We start from the raw sequence: 17,875 nt of genomic DNA on the forward strand, positions 1-17,875 counted from the left end.
AGGTATTAACCTTTTTATTTGTTTATTGGCTGCAACAGGTCTTAGTTACAGTATGTGGGCTCTCTGTGGTGGTGCACAGACTCTCAAGATGTGGTGTGTGGACTCTGAAGAGTGTGGGGTCAGTAAAGGCTAGACTCGGGCTTAGTATTTGCAGTGTGCTGGCATGGTATGTGAGGTCTTAGTTCCCAACGAGAGACTTGAACCCATGTCCCCTGCATTGCAAGGCAGATTCTTAACCGCTGGACCACCATCATATACAGCAAATAAATTTTCCTGTATGTTGCTTATCTAAATTTTTTGCTTTTTGTCATAAAGAATGGTTTCATTTTTATTTGATAAAATCTGTCAAACTTTCCCTTTAGTATATCTGGATACTGTGTCAGACTTAGAAGAACCTTCTTCTTCAGCATTACAAAAATATTCTTTTAAATTTACTTCTGGTAAATTTAAATTTAAATACTTCTGGTATTTTCATAGATTTTACATTTAAATACAAGATATGAAATTGATTGTGGGGTTGGGTATGACATAAGTAGCCACTTACACTTATCTTTTTGTTAATTATTCTTATCCTCTATTTAAAAATTTTTATTGAAGATTTTTCTCTTTTTCTTAATGATTTATAAGGATTTTCTCATTATATATCTATAACAAAGGGTTAATACACGTTGTCAATATTTTTTTCAGTTTATCTACTGCCAATAATTTTGCTCATTATTTTTAAGGCTTTTTTTATATACTGAAGCTAAACAATTTTATGTAGTCAAACAATTCTTTGTGATTTATTTTCTCTTCCTATCCCTTTTTCCTTTAAAAAGTTATCCTTTACCATGAGATGAGGTACCTACATGTTTGTATCTAGCCATCTGCACTTATTTAATCATCACTGTGTGTGGTAATGTTATGGTTTTATAATTTACTATCAAATCATTGAAAATTTATTTTGATGTGTGGCATGAAGCAGAAGCCTAAATTCCCTCTCCTACCCAAGAAAGTCTTGAATAATTCACCTTCTCTCTACTGGTTTGAAACGCCACCTTTACTATAACTATATACACAGGATGTGTTCCCGGCTTTCCAGTCTAGTTGATAATTTATGTAAGTTCTGTAATATATAGAGCCAATAACACACTGCTTTATGTATTGCAGCTGTACAGTGGGACTAATATATACAACTGTAGATCTCTTGAAGTTTCAAAAATGAGGGTGCTATATTTAGAATGACATGTGGAATTTATAGTTCTATAATTGTATCCTCTTTTCCCTTTGATTCTGATCTATCATTTTTATAGCCTTGATTTCTAATCTCTCTTTTTTCTTAGTCAATGAAAACCCTACAGCCTATCTAAACTCTTTTGTGGAATACCCCAGGGCATAAGTAAATCTACACATGAAAAAGCAAACGGCACAGGGTGTGGGATTATTGTCCTAACGCCCTCTGTGCTTTACATTAAAGACACTGCATTTACCAGTGAAGTGCGCAATGTTACATCTATAGTCTTATGCTTACAAAACTTTCCCAAGAAAACTTCCACAAAGAAACTGGTTTCTGATGAGAAAAAATGGGCGGGGGGAGTATAAAAAATCCCAGGGGTCAGGAAAAACTTGTCCACTCAGTAGAACTTGTTTGAAAGACAACCTCTATTTGAAGAGCACCTGTCTTAGAACGATCACGTCTTTGAACCCAGCTTGGGTGGTCTGCCCAAGTAGCTTTCCTTGTAATTTAAAACCCAAATGACTGGAAGCACTTTTTAACATCAAACAGAAAGCCCCAGATTTTAAAAGCATCTTCTGAGAAGACAGTAAAATCTTACTGTCCATTCCGTCAAAAGTACACTGTGGTTGGGGCTGGAGATAAAGGCTTTCTGCCCCAGATAATCATGAATACATGAGTGAATCTTGTATCAGTAGGTTTTCTCACTGAAAATGTTTTCTCTGAAAAACAGAGGACAGAAAAGGCATCACGAAGGTGGTTTTTTTTTTTTTTTAATCCAAGAAGAACATTATTTGAATGCCAAGTATAGTATACCTCAGACATTAAGATTAGTATCTAAGATGTTATGAACTAGTTAAACAGAAAAGCCCTAGAGAGCTACAGCCGAAGAGGACTTGATAATATCACTTAGGAAGTACGTAAGTTTATAACCTTACTCGGTTCATAGTGACTATGGCTTTTCAGAAAACACTGTTCACAAATCCATTTCCGATACCAGTGTCAAGAAAGCAGACATTTAAAAACAACTGCCATTGGCAATTTAAAACCAGAACCCTTATAAATTATAATTTACCAAATGCCTTTGGTTTACATTAAGCATTTACTCATAATAGATGGCATATCACTTATATACATGGAGGTGAGCGAAGGCTTTATGTTCCTGTGGAGCAAAATCCTGTGCCAAGTAACAGAGTCACAACAATACAGCTGCAAAGAGAAACTGGGAATTTTTGTAAATTATTGCTTCAGCCCTCATGGAAGAAAAGAACTGGCTTGATGCGAATAAGTGTAGGAAAGGACAGAATACTACAAATCACAGAGAATGGTTAGCTAATGATATGGTTTAAGGAAAGACTATCTGGACTGAACCAGAACACGCAGACCTGGAGTAATACCAGTTTCCTAGGGAGGGGTGAAATGAATATTAAAACTAGAGCTCCCAAACATATTATAATCTCCAAGTACATTTTGTTTGCATTAAGCATCTAATAAATGGTATATAGTTTATATTCACCATTTTCAAAGTACGCTTTGTCATTATAAAGCTGCAAACTAAAACAATTTGTTTAGATACTATCAAAAAGAATTATCTGAACTAGGGAGAGGCAACTGCAGCTAGAATTCTAACATGCTTGCAAAGAGTTGACTCATTGGAAAAGACTCTGGGAGGGATTGGGGACAGGAGGAGAAGGGGACGACAGAGGAGGAGATGGCTAGATGGCATCACCAACTTGATGGAGATGAGTTTGGATAAACTCCGGGAGTTGGTGATGGACAAGGAGGCCTGGCGTGCTGTGATTCATGGGGTCGCAAAGAGTCGGACACGACTGAGCTACTGAAGTGAACTGAACTGCACCCACCAAGCAAGTGGCTGCTCACACAATGGGGCCTGTGATGTAGGCCTGGCCCTGTAGGACTGGCCCACGTCAAAGCTGCATGTGCCAGTTTAAAGGCTAAAAACAGACTAGTGTCCAAGCACTGAAAACTCCACTATACAACTGCTCGAGTGACTTCCAGTTCAGGTCCTTGCCTGATTCATCCTTTGTGGAGTCCTCATAGCATGTACTACAGAGCTGGCTGGGCACAGGGACGTCTACATGAAGGGACAACTGTCTTCCTTGTTTCAAGCAGAACATACAAGAAATAACTGTGGAACATACAAATACATTCATTAGCCACATTTTCTACTTTTAAACAATCATTAGAATGAAGAGCGGTGGGAGCCCCATCCCCCTAGCTAAAAGTATCTCGTTAATTTCATACTGATATTTCAGGACTCAAAAGGATTTTTCCTTCAAACTCTTCTACATAACAGTCCTTTTTCCTCTCTTTGACACGGAGAATAACAAAATTCAAATACTGAACTAGTACAATTAGATAAGCAAGTCTTGGTTAATAAGAGAATGCCTTTTCCAGGCTTCCCTCGTGGCTCAATGGTAAAGAGTCGGCCTGCCAAGGCAGAAGACACGGGTTTGATTCCTGGTCCAGGAAGATGTCAACTGCTGTGGAACAACTAAGCCCGTGGATCACAACTGCTAAGCCTGTGCTCTAGAGCCCGGGAACCTCGACTACTGAAGCCTGCCCCCCGAGAGCCTGTGCTTCGCAACAAGAGAAGCCCCTGATCTCTGCAACAAGAGAAAGCCCGCCAGCATCAGAGACCCAGAATCAAAAACTAAAATAAATAAAACTTTCAAAAAAGAAGAAGAAAATGTTTTTTTGGCAAGAAATCTGGGGACAGATGAATGATGCAGAAAATTTAACAATAAACAGATGATTCCGTTTTAATATTTTTGTTGACTACAGAGAAGGTGGATTTGTGACAGAATTTCGGGGTATCTTTTTGCAGTGGACATTTGAATCAGTGTGATCTGCAGGTAAATAGGAAAACTTTTCCCCACTGGCACTGTGATGGTTAGCATAAATTCACACAGCCTTCTCCACCTCTGACTCCCTCCTTTCTGACGCTAGAACACTTAGGGTGGGTGAGGATAGCTGAGGAGCCAACATCCAGGAAATGGAAATAAAAGACAGCTCAAGACTGGGGTAGAGAAGGGATGCTAATAGTGCTGTCCGACCAACCAGTCTTTGCTACGCAGATGTAAATTATGTGCCTTCTACACCTCAGTTTGCATCAAAACTCAACGTAACAATTACAAATGATTGCTACACTGCATATCATATTCTACAATGTAACATTTTAAAAACACTAACATCAATTTTTTTAATTCAGGGATTTTCCTAAGTATAATGATGCCTCAGAGCAGGAGAAAGAAATCTTCAACTAGATGAATTATTTCAAAGGTTCTTGTTTAGCTGGTGAATTTGGCATAATTAGAATAAGCAGTTTAATTATTCCACAGAGACATACTCTAATTTTAAATGAGAAATCACATATATTTTAAGTACAACCTAATTAGACTTCCTGCGTTTCCTAAAATTAACCTCCCACTGAGATGGTGTTTTGTTGCAAAGATTACAAAAATACATTTAAAAATTAGGATGAGCATAAAATTAAAACATTAATTTGAAGTCTAGTGTTAAACTCTGTCTTGTCTAATAAAAAGACAGTTATGATTAGCTAGTCTTTAGATATGTTCTTAAGTAGGATCTGGTTTTATAATTTTAAAGTCACAATTAAACACGTAGGCTCTGGAGAAGAGACCCAGGTGGCTTGCAGTGTTAAACAGCAGATTAAAGTCGACACAACTAATTTCTTTACTTTAATCTTATTAGTGGTATAACAGCTGTCAACTGTAACCATTTCTGTGCTGCCTTTTGAGACAAACAAAATGCCTCAATATGTCAAATGGAGAAGAGTATTTATCAATCACTATCGCAACCCACTCCAGTGTTCTTGCTGGGAAAATCCCACGGACAGAGGAGCCTCATGGGCTACAGTTGCAGGGTCACAAAGAGTTGGACGTGACTGAGCACACAACTCACACACATATACACACACACGGCTAATGAGCTTTCAAAATAACTTTTTAAACTTTCATTATCTCAAGGAAAGTTATTTACTTTTAGTAAATCTTGATCTAAAAATAGCTATTTAGAATTATATTACAATAATCCTGCCTAGAAAGAAGGAATTGTTTATTAACAATGGATTGTATCCTAAACTTCACCCACACCAGCAAATAACATTTGACTAACACTTAATGAGAGGCTGTAATGCAGCAGACACATAAGGTGGCATGTGGTTTCCACCTCTATATCTATATCTGGTATTGATGGGAAATAAGCTTTATGATGAATTTACTCTATATTTACCACCTGATTTAAATCATGAAAAGGGTATTGAAGGTAACACAGAAATGTTGTACTGCTTTTGTAGACTTCATTGCTAGATCTTCTCTGAATATTTTGTCTCATACATACAAATAGTTACAAGTGGTTTTGGTTCATCTTTCTGAACTTCTGTTAGATCATTCTTCTTGTCCCCCTTTGGCTCTTTACCAGACTGAAAACCTCCCTCTTTGGTGATACCATGTAGGCAATAAGATAGAGAAGGAAGAATACCAGAATAGAATGCTCAGTCCTAGCTGCCAATGTGATAAGAGACGATAAATCATTCAGTGTTTTTAAGCCTTAGTTTCTTCATTTATATAATGTGACAAATTGATGAACATGTGTCAAAGACTCTGTTAAATAAATGTAATATATTAATATAAAATAGCTTTATTACTCTTATATTTCTGACAATGACAAGTGTTTTGCTGGGACTCATTACAACTTCTTTGTAAAGGTTTTCTCTATCTCTCACTCATCCTTCACCCACAATACTAAACAAAGTGCTAACCACATGGCAATAAAAGTATATATTAAATGAGTGAATTCCTCTTTGGGTAAAACAGCATAAGCAGTGAGGGCTTAAATTAAGGTAATAGAGAGATGAGACAATAACAGAAAGATGAGGAATGAAAAAGATATTAACTTTCTACAAAATGTGAAAAAAAAAAGGAATAAATATCTCTGACCTTTCCCTGAATTAGTCATTTTGTCCAAATCACTCGAACTTAATTATTTTTTATACTGTACTGACAGTGTCCTAAAAATATCAAAATGTTTACACCTTCCAAAAAGTGTACCCTGTTATTTCAGGTCTCCATGTTCTTGCACATGCTGCGCTCTCTGCTGAGGAAGACTTGTTAATTGGACAAACTCTGAATCTATCTTTTAAAACCTATAGGAAAGACTCTGTCTTTCTCTGGCTGTTAATGATGCCATCCTTTTCACTGTCTCTGCACTTGGCGCATACTTGTATAGTTATACTTAGCACCAAATTACCTCTTCCCCTGTTTCGTTCACTTTTTAATGAATGAGCCTGCTGACGGTTATGGACACAGTTTTATTGCCACAACTACTGCTCAGCACACAACCAATGGTACCAATCCCCCAGGTGCGTGTGGAAATGTGTAATAACACATTTGGTTGTCACAAAGACTGGGGGCAGAGGTATTTAATGGGTCAAGGAATGTTACACATCATGCAGTGTGCAGGGCATTGTGACCAGGGCCATTAGGATCCCACGCTAGAGTGTGACAATTCACAAAGCCCTTTCATATATGTTAGCATTTCACCTTCATAACAACCCTGCAAGATAGAAATCTTTTCCCCATTCCCCAGATGAAAAATCCTACAGCACAATAAGGTCTTAGAGACAGGTCTCACATTAAACACTGGCAAAGCTGGTATTTGAACTCTAATGCTCAGATTCTAAATCCTAGCTGGGTTTAATTCATTAGTGCATTATAGTCCCTTGTCTCGAATTCTAAATACAGATCCTGGCTTGAGTCCTAGAACTAATCAAATGAGAAAGTGAATATGTTTATTGTTGTTCAGTCACTAAGTCGTGTTTGCCTCTTTGCAACTCCATGGACTGCAGCACACCAGGCTTCCTCATCCTTCACCATCTTCTGGAACTTGCTCAGGCTCAGGGCCATTGAGTTGATGATGCCATCTAACCATCTCATTCTTGGCCGCTCCCTTCTCCTCTTGCCCTCAATCTTTCCCAGCATCAGGGTCTTTTCCAATGATTCGCTCTTCGAATCAGGTGGCCAAAGTATTGGAGCTTCAGCTTCAGCATTAGTCCTTCCAATTAATATTCAAGGTTGATTTCCTTTAGGATTGATTGGTTTGATCTCCTCGATGTCCAAGGAATTCTCAAGAGTCTTCTCCAACATCACAGTCCAAAAGCATCAATTCTTCAGTGCTCTGCCTTTTTTACAGTCCGGCTCTCACACCTATACACGACTACTGGAAAAGCCATAGCTTTGACTATATGGATCTTTGTCAGCAAAGCGATGTCTCTACTTTTTACAACACTGTCTAGGTTTGTCATAGCTTTTCTTCCAAGCAGCAAGCATCTTTTAATTTCCTGGCTGCAGTTACCATCCATAGTGGTTTCAGAGTCCAAAAAAATAAAATATGTCACTGTTTTCACTTTTCCCCCATCTATTTGCCATGAAGTGATGGAACCAGATGCCATGATATTTGCTTTCTGAATGCTGAATTTTAAGCCAGCTTTTTCGCTCACCTCTTTCACTTTCATCAAGAGGCTCTTTAGTTCCTCTTTGCTTTATGCCATTAGAGTAGTATCCTCTGCATATCTGAGGTTGTTGACATTTCTCCCAGCAATCTTGATTCCAGCTTGCAAGTCATTCAGCCCAGCACTTCAAATGATGTACTTTGCATAGAAGTTAAATAAGTAGGGTGACAATACACAGCCTTGTCATACTCCTTTCCCTGTTTGGAACCAGTCTGTTGTTACATGTCCGGTTCTAACTGTTGCTTCTTGATCTGCATACAGGTTTCTCAGGAGACAGGTAAGGTAGTCTGGTATTCCCATTTCTTTAAGAATTTTCCACAGTTTGTAGTGATCTACATAGTCAAAGGCGTTAGCAGAGTCAATGAAGCAGAGGTAGATGGTTTTTTGGAATTCCCTTGCTTTTTCTATGAACCAATGGATGTTGGCAATTTGATCTCTGGTTCCTCTGCCTTTTCTAAATCCAGCTTGTACATCTGGAAGTTCTCAGTTAACGTACTGTTGAAGCCTAGCTTGAATGAGTTTGAGCATTATCTTGCTAGCACATGAAATAAGCAAAAGTGTATGGTTGAACACAGAGGTAAATTTTAGCCTAAAATACATTATGTGTTAGACTGTGTATATATTTGCAAAATATGACATTGTAATCTTCATCCTACTTAGGTGTTTCTCAAGAATCCAAGTCTCAGAAGGTGACAAGACAAAAGAGGTTACAGCTTTAGCAAAGACCTATATAGTTCACAATTCTGAAAGTGCTACAGAGTGTTTTCAGCAAGACTGCTGTGTTACACTGTCTAGAACGCCAGAGGACTTGGCCACAAATTCTACATCAATTGTTTAGGTCAGTGACATTTTCCTTACAGAAATACACTGCTGATTTTATGAAGGAAATTAATAAGAAAACAGGATTCACTTAACAGAAATTAGCTTTACAGTCATTTTTGCTGGAATGCATAAATTTGAAAAATGGAGAGCGATTTGTATTTATATTAACTCAAATGTCATGCTGAGAAATATTTATATGAATTTTGATTTTCAGTAAGGCAACAACCCAATCTCTGAATCAATAGCTAGGCTTCATGAAAATGATTCCCTGGAGAAGGCATTAGTGTAAAGGAAAAAGCAAGAAAGTTAGAGCCTCAAATAAGTTGTTAGTAACGTCCCAGGAAGTGATCTAACAGTGATAGTCCAAGTTAAAGATTTTCTTAAGTAAACAGGTAACCAAAAATGTTCAACCAATGAACTATTACTTGATAACATTCTCCATGGAAAGAAAATGCCTTAACATAGAGTGGCTAGGAAAAAAAGTTTAGAATTGCAAACTTTATCAGAAAACATGAATCCGGAATGTACCAGCGTAAGTCTGGTAATACAACCAGCCCACCTAGAACGAAGCTTTGCATTTCTTATTAGGCAAGACAGAGGGAGGCACAGGATGAGGCAGGGCTCTGAAACTTGCATCAGGTGTATGACTAGGTCACGTGTTGGGACAGATGTTTAGTAATATGGGGATACTGTGTGCTTTCCTTGAGAAGAACAAAACTGCAATTTCAAAAAAGCTCAGACTGAAATAAGTCAATGCTTTTCTTTCTTCTTTTGAGTACTATAAAAATGGCAACAAAAAATCTTTTGTTTTTTTTTTTTACAAATGTTTTATCTTTCACCTAGCAGTTGAAACTGCACTACTGAGTCTTAAAACAAAGGCAAATTACTCAGTTCTTAAAAATATCATAAAGCTTTATTTTGTAGTACAGGATTAACATTCTGAGCTGCATCAGGCTGTCAGGATTTGAGTGGGGAGCTAGTAGGAGTAACTGCTCTTGCAATCTTCTCACCTTCTAAACATCTTAATCTCAACTTCAAAACAGGCTGCTGCTGTTGCTGCCAAGTCTCTTCAGTCGTGTCCGACTCTATGCGACCCTATAGACAGCAGCCCACCAGGCTCCCCCCGTCCCCGAGATTTTCCAGGCAAGAACTCTGGAATGGGTTACCATTACCTTTTCCAATGCATGAAAGCAACTGGTTCTAATTTCAGAAGACAACCAGTGAAATGATCAAGTTCATCATGAACAAACGTATTCTATATTAAAAAGTTGGACTATGGTCCATTATGCTCAAGTCAGAGAAAACAGAGGCCAAGAAATATATTCTTTAGTTTTTATGAAAATAAGACAATGTTACTGGGATTCAAACTAAATCCTAATTATAAGGTTAATAATGAGGAAACCACTCTGTGTGACCCAAGGGCCACCAAGAAAGTTAACATTTGGGGACTATAAAGAACATAAGTAGTGTTGTTACTTGTTCTTATAGAATTCATGTATTTTATTAAAGAACAATATGTTGTCTAATTGTTGATCCTGAAAGTAAGATCTGCACTCTAGAGTACCTTACGTTAGCATCCAGGTACAGAACGTTTAAAGTATTTAATTCTCTATACAAGTTTTCCAAATGAAGTTCAGGAGGAAAAAGGAAACTTCAGTCAGTCTGAGCTTGTGGAAACATTTAATGTTCGTAAAGGATGATACCCTAGAGAACATGTAGAATGTGCTTTCTCTCTTTATTTCTGCTTTGAACTTTGGGCATTCATTCATTCTTTCTTGATATGGAAGATTGTAGAAAAACTGCTATGAGGTTGCAAGCAAGGCTCTATTACATAGTCCAATATTTTCAACTCAATCTGGAGTTTAAACAAATCTTTTAATATTTGTATTTAAAAGTATCAGAATCTAGGTTAGAAGGGACAGAAATTCACTCAAAATATTTCAAGTAAAAAGAGGCATTTACTGTAAAGCTGTTGGGAACGTTCACGTGAATCCAGGAGAAAATAAGCTACCAGACTTCAGGAGGGCAGGAACAATGCCAGCTCTGTGGACTGGGCCTCCTCTCATTTCCAGCCCCCTCATCTCTCATGAAGCTCTAGTCTCCTCCTTCCCCCCACAACTGGCCTCCATTAGTCCTGCTAAACTTGGAGTGAACACAACCCTGTAATGACCATCCCAGAAGTTACTCTGCATGATTTTTCAAATTTAAACACACATACACACACACACACACACACACACACACAATGGGTTGGAGTTTTACGGTTTTCCAACTGCAAATTCCTGAGAGACAATCTTGACTGGCCCAGTTTAACTTTTTGGGCTGAGTTTTAAGACTGTAAGATTGGCTGCTTTTGAGTCAAATGTTCAGTCTTGGTTTAACCAGCTGTGGTCATTGAGGGAAACATCTCATGGCAAAAAATACAGCAGCTTAGAAGAGGCATAGGTGTAAAGCCTAGAACATGTAACATCATAACACCCAGAAAAAGGGAGGACACAACAAACAGCAATGGAGTTGAGGTGAATATGACAAGCCAAGAAAAGAGATAAATGGTAACATGGAAGGAAACTCATGGTGAAGAGAGGATTAACAGTTTAGACTGTGTTGTAAACCAAAGAGAAAAGCAAAGATCCAACAGTAGATGAGCTCCAAAGAGAACAGACAAGGCACTCAAGCAAGAGAGGGGAGCAAGCAGCAAGCTCAGGCCAGGCACATGAAGCCACGCATCGGAGGAAACTAAGGGAAACTAAGTTTGCAGACATCAGACATGTAGCAAAGCATTCCTTTTATGAAGAGCTTATGTTATCACCAGGCTGGCTGTTCCACAAAGGTAACACAGGCAGGCTAATATTAGTGATACTTAGAGATTTACCCATTTCATTTTCCATTACTATAAGTTCCCTAAGGACAAGGTCTATTTCTAATGGCTCTGAGATGTGGCAATCCCATTCCTATGTCCATACAACTGATCCCAAAAAGGGAATCCCTAGAGAACAGTTTCCCTGGGTATCAGAATCAGAAGCCCAACGTCATTTACCTGCTTCTGGCATCCACCAGGATACACCTTTTCCACTATAAATGAACTGCATCAGTTGCCACCCTGTGAGTATCACAAGACCAAGAGAAAGGAACAGAAGCCTCTAGGGATGAAACCTCAATAATCGTGGGAGAGTAATTCTGAACATTCTGTTATCTGGAAAGAATACACACTCTCTGAGAAAGGGTATCATGGCTCTCTCTCTCAGGTTGTAGTCATGTCCCAAACACGACTGCTCGCAATCCTGATGCTAGCAACGGCCATGTATATGGCTGCTGGTGATGGTGAGGGGCAAACAAGGGAAACCATGCTAAGCCTCGGGCCCTGCGACTGTCACTGAGGGTGCGCTCAATAAATGTTAAGTTCTGTCCCCTCACCAACTTCAAAGAATCAAGTAAATGCAGTATGGTCAAGTAGATAAACTGCACAAGTTTATTTTCATCTTCCTTCGGATAATAAATCTGTGATCTTCCTAGTCAGCCAAGCTCTAACTCACGTCATTCTAAATTTATTTACTTTTACTGTATTTAGTAACTACTGTTTTACCTGAGACTGATTTATGGATAGATAAATGTATATACTCTAAATAAGAAAGAAGGGAACTTAATTAATTTGTTTGACATGAATAAATGGGTATAGTTTATAAAGGCCACAGCAGTGGGAAGAATTTATTTTTCACCATAGATTAAAATGGGGGTGCTCTGATTTTAAAACTGTGATAAGGACAAAAACCAAGAATACAGTTCCAGCATTCCCTTTGACCTTCTAAGTAAAGCAGTTACAGATATAAGATTCACAGAAACTGAAAGATGGAATACAAAAATACTGCCTTAAGTCGAGCTAACAGACTGGTCTAAATCAGGCCCTTATTCATCTAGGACTGAGATGTAATCATATTTTAAGTCCACAGAGTCAAGTATTTGATATAGTGTGTTCTTTTACTGCTTTACTTCAGTGTCTCAGAAAATTCATTCATTCATATATGGAAATGATACTTATTAAGACATCGTATGATTAACAAATAATGCATTTACTATGGTCTCTGATCCCAAGGAATTAGAGTCCCTTTGAGAAAAAGATAACATAAGTAGAATACCTGGGAACATTAATACAGGGCTAAACTGGACTATTCTCTAACCTGTTTGATATTTCTTCAATGATTTAGATAAAGATACGTATCTTTTACACATCAACCTCAGATGTGACACGGTGTTAAAGGAAAAAAACTAAGTAAGCAGCCAAATCCGGGTCCAAAGAGAATCTTGACAGGCTGGGCCAAAATTAACCAGGATGAAGTCTGGACTTAGGGTGGAAAAAAAAAATGACCGAGTAAAATGAATAGATCATAGATTCTTAGAACCCAAAGTGACACAGACACAGGGATTTAAAGCTCAGTATGCGAAGAGTTGACTCATTGGAAAAGACTCTGATGCTGGGAGGGATTGGGGGCAGGAGGAGAAGGGGAGGACAGAGGATGAGATGGCTGGATGGCATCACGGACTCGATGGACGTGAGTCTGAATGAACTCCGGGAGTTGGTGACGGACAGGGAGGCCTGGCATGCTGCATTCATGGGGTCGCAAACAGTTGGACACGACTGAGCGACTGAACTGAACTGAAATAAAGGAGGGTAACGTGTAGTCAAAACAATAACAACCACAAAAATAAAAGAAAAAGAAAAGAAATCCAACCCATTGATATTAACTAAGTGCTTTCTTTGTGCAGGGCACTTAATGAACAGATGTACTTTTAGTAGCCAACAAATCCTACCCTGCATAGTAGTATTAACATTTAATTAAGGCTCTGTTATAACTATTTGGCCCATGATACCATAGTTACAAAGTAAAAAGCAGAGACTTAAGCTCAGATCTGACTCCAGAGTCTGTCTATTCTTCATTATACCATGTAATGCTTCATGCTGATAAGACTATTTCCATATATAAATTCTGTCCAGAGGGACAGTGGAGGAAGAGAAGTAAAGCTGATGGAGAAGAAAAAGGGGCTAATTAGTTCTGCAGCAGGACAACCTAGAGTAGCTTGGAGACTAAAATAGTTAAGTAGAATAACTTAACTATTTGGCCCCTTTATTGTTCATAACTATCTGTCAAGGACTAAGAATTCCAAGCAAGTAAAAGGCAACCTAGGAAAGACAGCCCTGTGATGATTTTTGGTGGCCCAAAAGATATGCTGGCTTCTTTATGAAATATGAACATTTACTGCTGTCTGAAAACAGTCTGATGCTGAAGCTGAAGCTCCAATACTTTGGCCACCTGATGTGAAGAGCTGACTCATTGAAAAAGACCCTGATGCTGGGAAAGACTGAAGGCAGAAGAAGAGGGCAGCAGAGAATGAGACGATTGGATGGCATCACTGACTCAATGGACAGGAGTTTGAGCAAGCTCAAGGAGATAGTGAAGGACAGGGAAGACTGGTGTGCTGCAGTCCATGGGGTCACAAAGAGTTGGAGATGACTTAGTGACCGAACAACAATATTTGGGCCGGGAGATGTGGAATGCTGTGTCAACTCTATAACTTCTATTCACGGCCACAATGTAACTATACTACAAAAACACAACACAAAGTTTAGGCCACAACCTTAGTCACAGCAGATCCATCTTCTTATTTATATAATATGGGGCATTCTTTATGCCCAAAGAAAATGACAAACTGCCATTTATTTTCAAATATTAAGGGCTATGTTAAGAGACAAACTAGTATATATAGAATGGATAAATGACAAAGTCCTAATAGCACAGGGAACTACAGTCAATATCTTGTGATTAAACCATAATGAAAAATAATATACAAAATAGTGTTTATATACATATATATATAACAGAGTCACTTTGCTGTACAGCAGAAACTAACACAACACTGTAAATAAAGTATACTTCTATTTTTTAAAAAAGCAATGTTAAACAATTGTTATTAGCCTAAACCAAAGAAAAGCTTAGACTATGTCATTCATTATTTTGTTATTTGTTTTCTCCAATTAAAATTAGGAAGAAGAATAACATGAGTCATTCCAAAAGTAGATACAACATGAAATAAAAATTGCCTTGTTTCAGGGTGATCTTTCTTGGCACTGAAAACAGTTTTATTGGAGCACATTTGTTAAAAAGGTTGACTTAAGAATACCAAGTCCTGGCCAATTCCTTTTAATAATGTGTGTGTGTGTGTGTGTGTGTGTATAATTTAAATATAACAATGTCATGTTAGTTTCAGGTATACAGTACGGTGATGTAGTTTTATTTATATATCTGTATCTCTATAAATCCCTCTATATATCTTCTTTTCCAGATTCTTTTCCCTTATAGGTTTAATGAAATACTGAGGATAGTTCCCTGTGCTATACAGTAGGTCCCTGATGGTACATATTTCATACAAACTAGTGTGTACATGCTAATCCCAATCTCCTAATTAATTTATCCCTCCCCTACTCTTTTCCTCTTTGGGAACCGTCTGTTTCTGGTGTCTGTGGTCCTATTTCTGTTTTGTAAATAAGTGCATTTGTATCTTTTTTTTTCCCTTGGCTTTCACATATAAGTGATATAATATGATAACTGTCTTTGTCTGGCTTACTTCACTTAATAGGATAATCTTTAAGTTCATCCATATTGCTGCAAATGGCATTATTGCATTCTTTTTTATGGAATATTCAGTTCAGTTCAGTTGCTCAGTCGTGTCTGACTCTGTGACCCCATGAACTGCAGCATGCCAGCCTTCCCAGTCCATCACCAATTCCTGGAGCCTAATCAAACTCATGTCTGTCGTGTTGGTGATGCCATCCAACGATCTCATCCTCGTCCCCTTCTCCTCCTGCCTTCAATCTTTCCCAGCATCAGGGTCTTCCAATGAGTCAGTTCTTCACATCGGGTGGCCAAAGTATTAGAGTTTCAGCTTTAGCATCAGCCCTTCCAATGAATATTCAGGACTGATCTCCTTTAGGATGGACTGGTTGGGTCTCCATATAGTTCAAGGGACTCTCAAGAGTCTTCTCCAACATTATAGTTCAAAAGTGTCAATTCTTTGGGCCTCAGCTTTCTTTATAGTCAAACTCTCACATCCATACATGACTACTGGAAAAACCATAGTCATTGCTTTTCTTCCAAGGAGCAAGCCATGAAATTCTGCTGAAGCTGAAACTCCAATACTTTAGCCATCTGATGCGAAGAACTGACTCATTGGAAAAGACCCTGATGCTGGGAAAGATTGAGGGCGGGAGGAGAAGGGGACGACAGAGGATGAGATGGTTGGATGGCATCACCAATGTGAAGGACATGAGTTTAAGTAGGCTCCAGCAGTTGGTGATGGACAGGTAAGCCTGGTGTGTTGCAGTGCATGGAGTTGCAAAGATTCGGATATGACTGAGCAACTGAACTGAACTGACTATTCCATTGTACATGACAAACACACAGCTAACATCACATTCGACGGTGAAAAGCTGAAAGCATTTCCTCTAAGATCAAACAAGACAAAGAGGCTCACTCTCACTACTTTTACTCAACATAGTTTTGGAAGTCCTAGCCACAGCAATCAGAGAGGAAAAAGAAATATAAAAATCCACACTGGAACAGAAAAATAAAACTGTCAGTGTCTGCATATGACATGATATGATACGTAGAAAATCCTAAAGATGCTACCAGAAAACTACTAGAACTCATCAATGAATTCGGTAAAGTTACAGAACAAAAAATTAATTTTAAAAAATCTGTTTTATGTCTATATACTAACAATGAAAGATCAGAAAGAAGAATTTAAAAAATAATTTCATTTACCAGTGCATCAAAAAGAATAAAATATCTAGGAATAAATCTAGCAAAGGAAGCAAAGGCCCAGACAACTGTAAGATGCAGATGAAAGAATCTTAAGATGACAGAAATAAATGGAAAGGTATACCATGTTCTTAGATTGGAAGAATAAATACTGTTAAAATGACTATAGTACTCAAGGCAAAATACAGATTCAATGCAATCCCTATCAAATTACCAATGGCATTTTTCACAGAACTAGAAGAAAAAATTTAAAATCTGTATGGAAACACAAAAGGCTGAATAGTCAAAGCAATCTTGAGAAAGAAAAACAGAGCTGGAGGAATCAGGCTCCTTGACTTCAGACGATACTACGAAACTTTGTAGTTTCACACTAATCAAAACAGAATGGTACTGGCACAGAGACAGAAATATAGATCAACAGAACAGGACAGAAAGCCCAGAAACAAACCCATGCACCTAAGATCAATTAATCTACAAGAAAAGAGACAAGAATATCCAATGAAGAAAAGACAGTCTCTTCAATAACTGGTACTGGGAAAACTGGACAGCTACGTGTAAAATAATGAAATTAGAACATTCTCTTAACACCATACACAAAAATAAACTCAAAATGGATTAAAGGCTTAAATGTAAGACTGGATAATATAAAACTCCTAGAGGAAAACACAGGCAGAACACTCTTTGACATATATTGCAGAAGTATCTTTTCGGATCCATCTCCTAGTGTAATGCAAATAAAAACACAAATAAACAAATGGGACCTAATCAACAATAATTTGAAAAGGATTCAAGCAAGTTTATGAGTTTTCTCTGGTTCTAAAAAAGAAAAGCAACACAGTGAAGATTCAGAAAGATTCCAAAAATTAAAATTTCCAGAAGTGGGTAGAATCCTCAGTTTCACATTAAAAAAATCTGCTGAAAGCAAAATATTCACCCAGAGGGAGTTACCTAGCAATAATTACAGGACAGCTGCTGAGGTACTATGTGGAGTAAAAAGGGAGATGGGCAAAACAGTGAGGAAAGAGGATCAGGGAGTTCCTTTACCCATTTACAGAGCTCTGGGCTGCAGGGGGAGTGAAACATTGGGTTTGCAGGCATAGGGGGTCCACATGGTAACTGCTGAGATGATCCACATGATAAACGTTACTAGACAGTGACTGAACTTTTTCAAAGCCCCTTTTGTTTGTCACTAAGAAAAATGAACTAATGAAGGATAGTTAAAACAAAACCAACAACAGTTGCTCTAGGCAAGAGCCATGGAATGCCACAGGAGGCAGAAAACAAGATGTGCTAATAAGGCGGCAGAAAGCTCATGATGTTGAGGGCTGGGAGCTCAAGCCCAGCAACTATGCAAGTCCCAAGGCCAGAAAGCTGTTAGAAGGAATATGAGAAAGAATATTTTTTGCAATTAAATCACTGACTGATGCCCACCAGTGTGCTTTGAGTCTACATTTAAATTTAATAGAATTGTGATAT

The 17,875-nt window shown here is 38.1% G+C and overlaps 1 protein-coding gene across 2 annotated transcripts in view; it reads right to left on the reverse strand.

The window, feature by feature from the left end:
• Positions 1 to 17,875, reverse strand: part of SCAPER (S-phase cyclin A associated protein in the ER) — a 401,024-nt gene that overhangs the window by 129,806 nt on the left and 253,343 nt on the right. The gene's annotated exons all lie outside the window — the stretch shown is intronic.

Source organism: Ovis canadensis, chromosome 18, assembly GCF_042477335.2.
Source record: "Ovis canadensis isolate MfBH-ARS-UI-01 breed Bighorn chromosome 18, ARS-UI_OviCan_v2, whole genome shotgun sequence".
Lineage (NCBI taxonomy): Eukaryota > Metazoa > Chordata > Mammalia > Artiodactyla > Bovidae > Ovis > Ovis canadensis.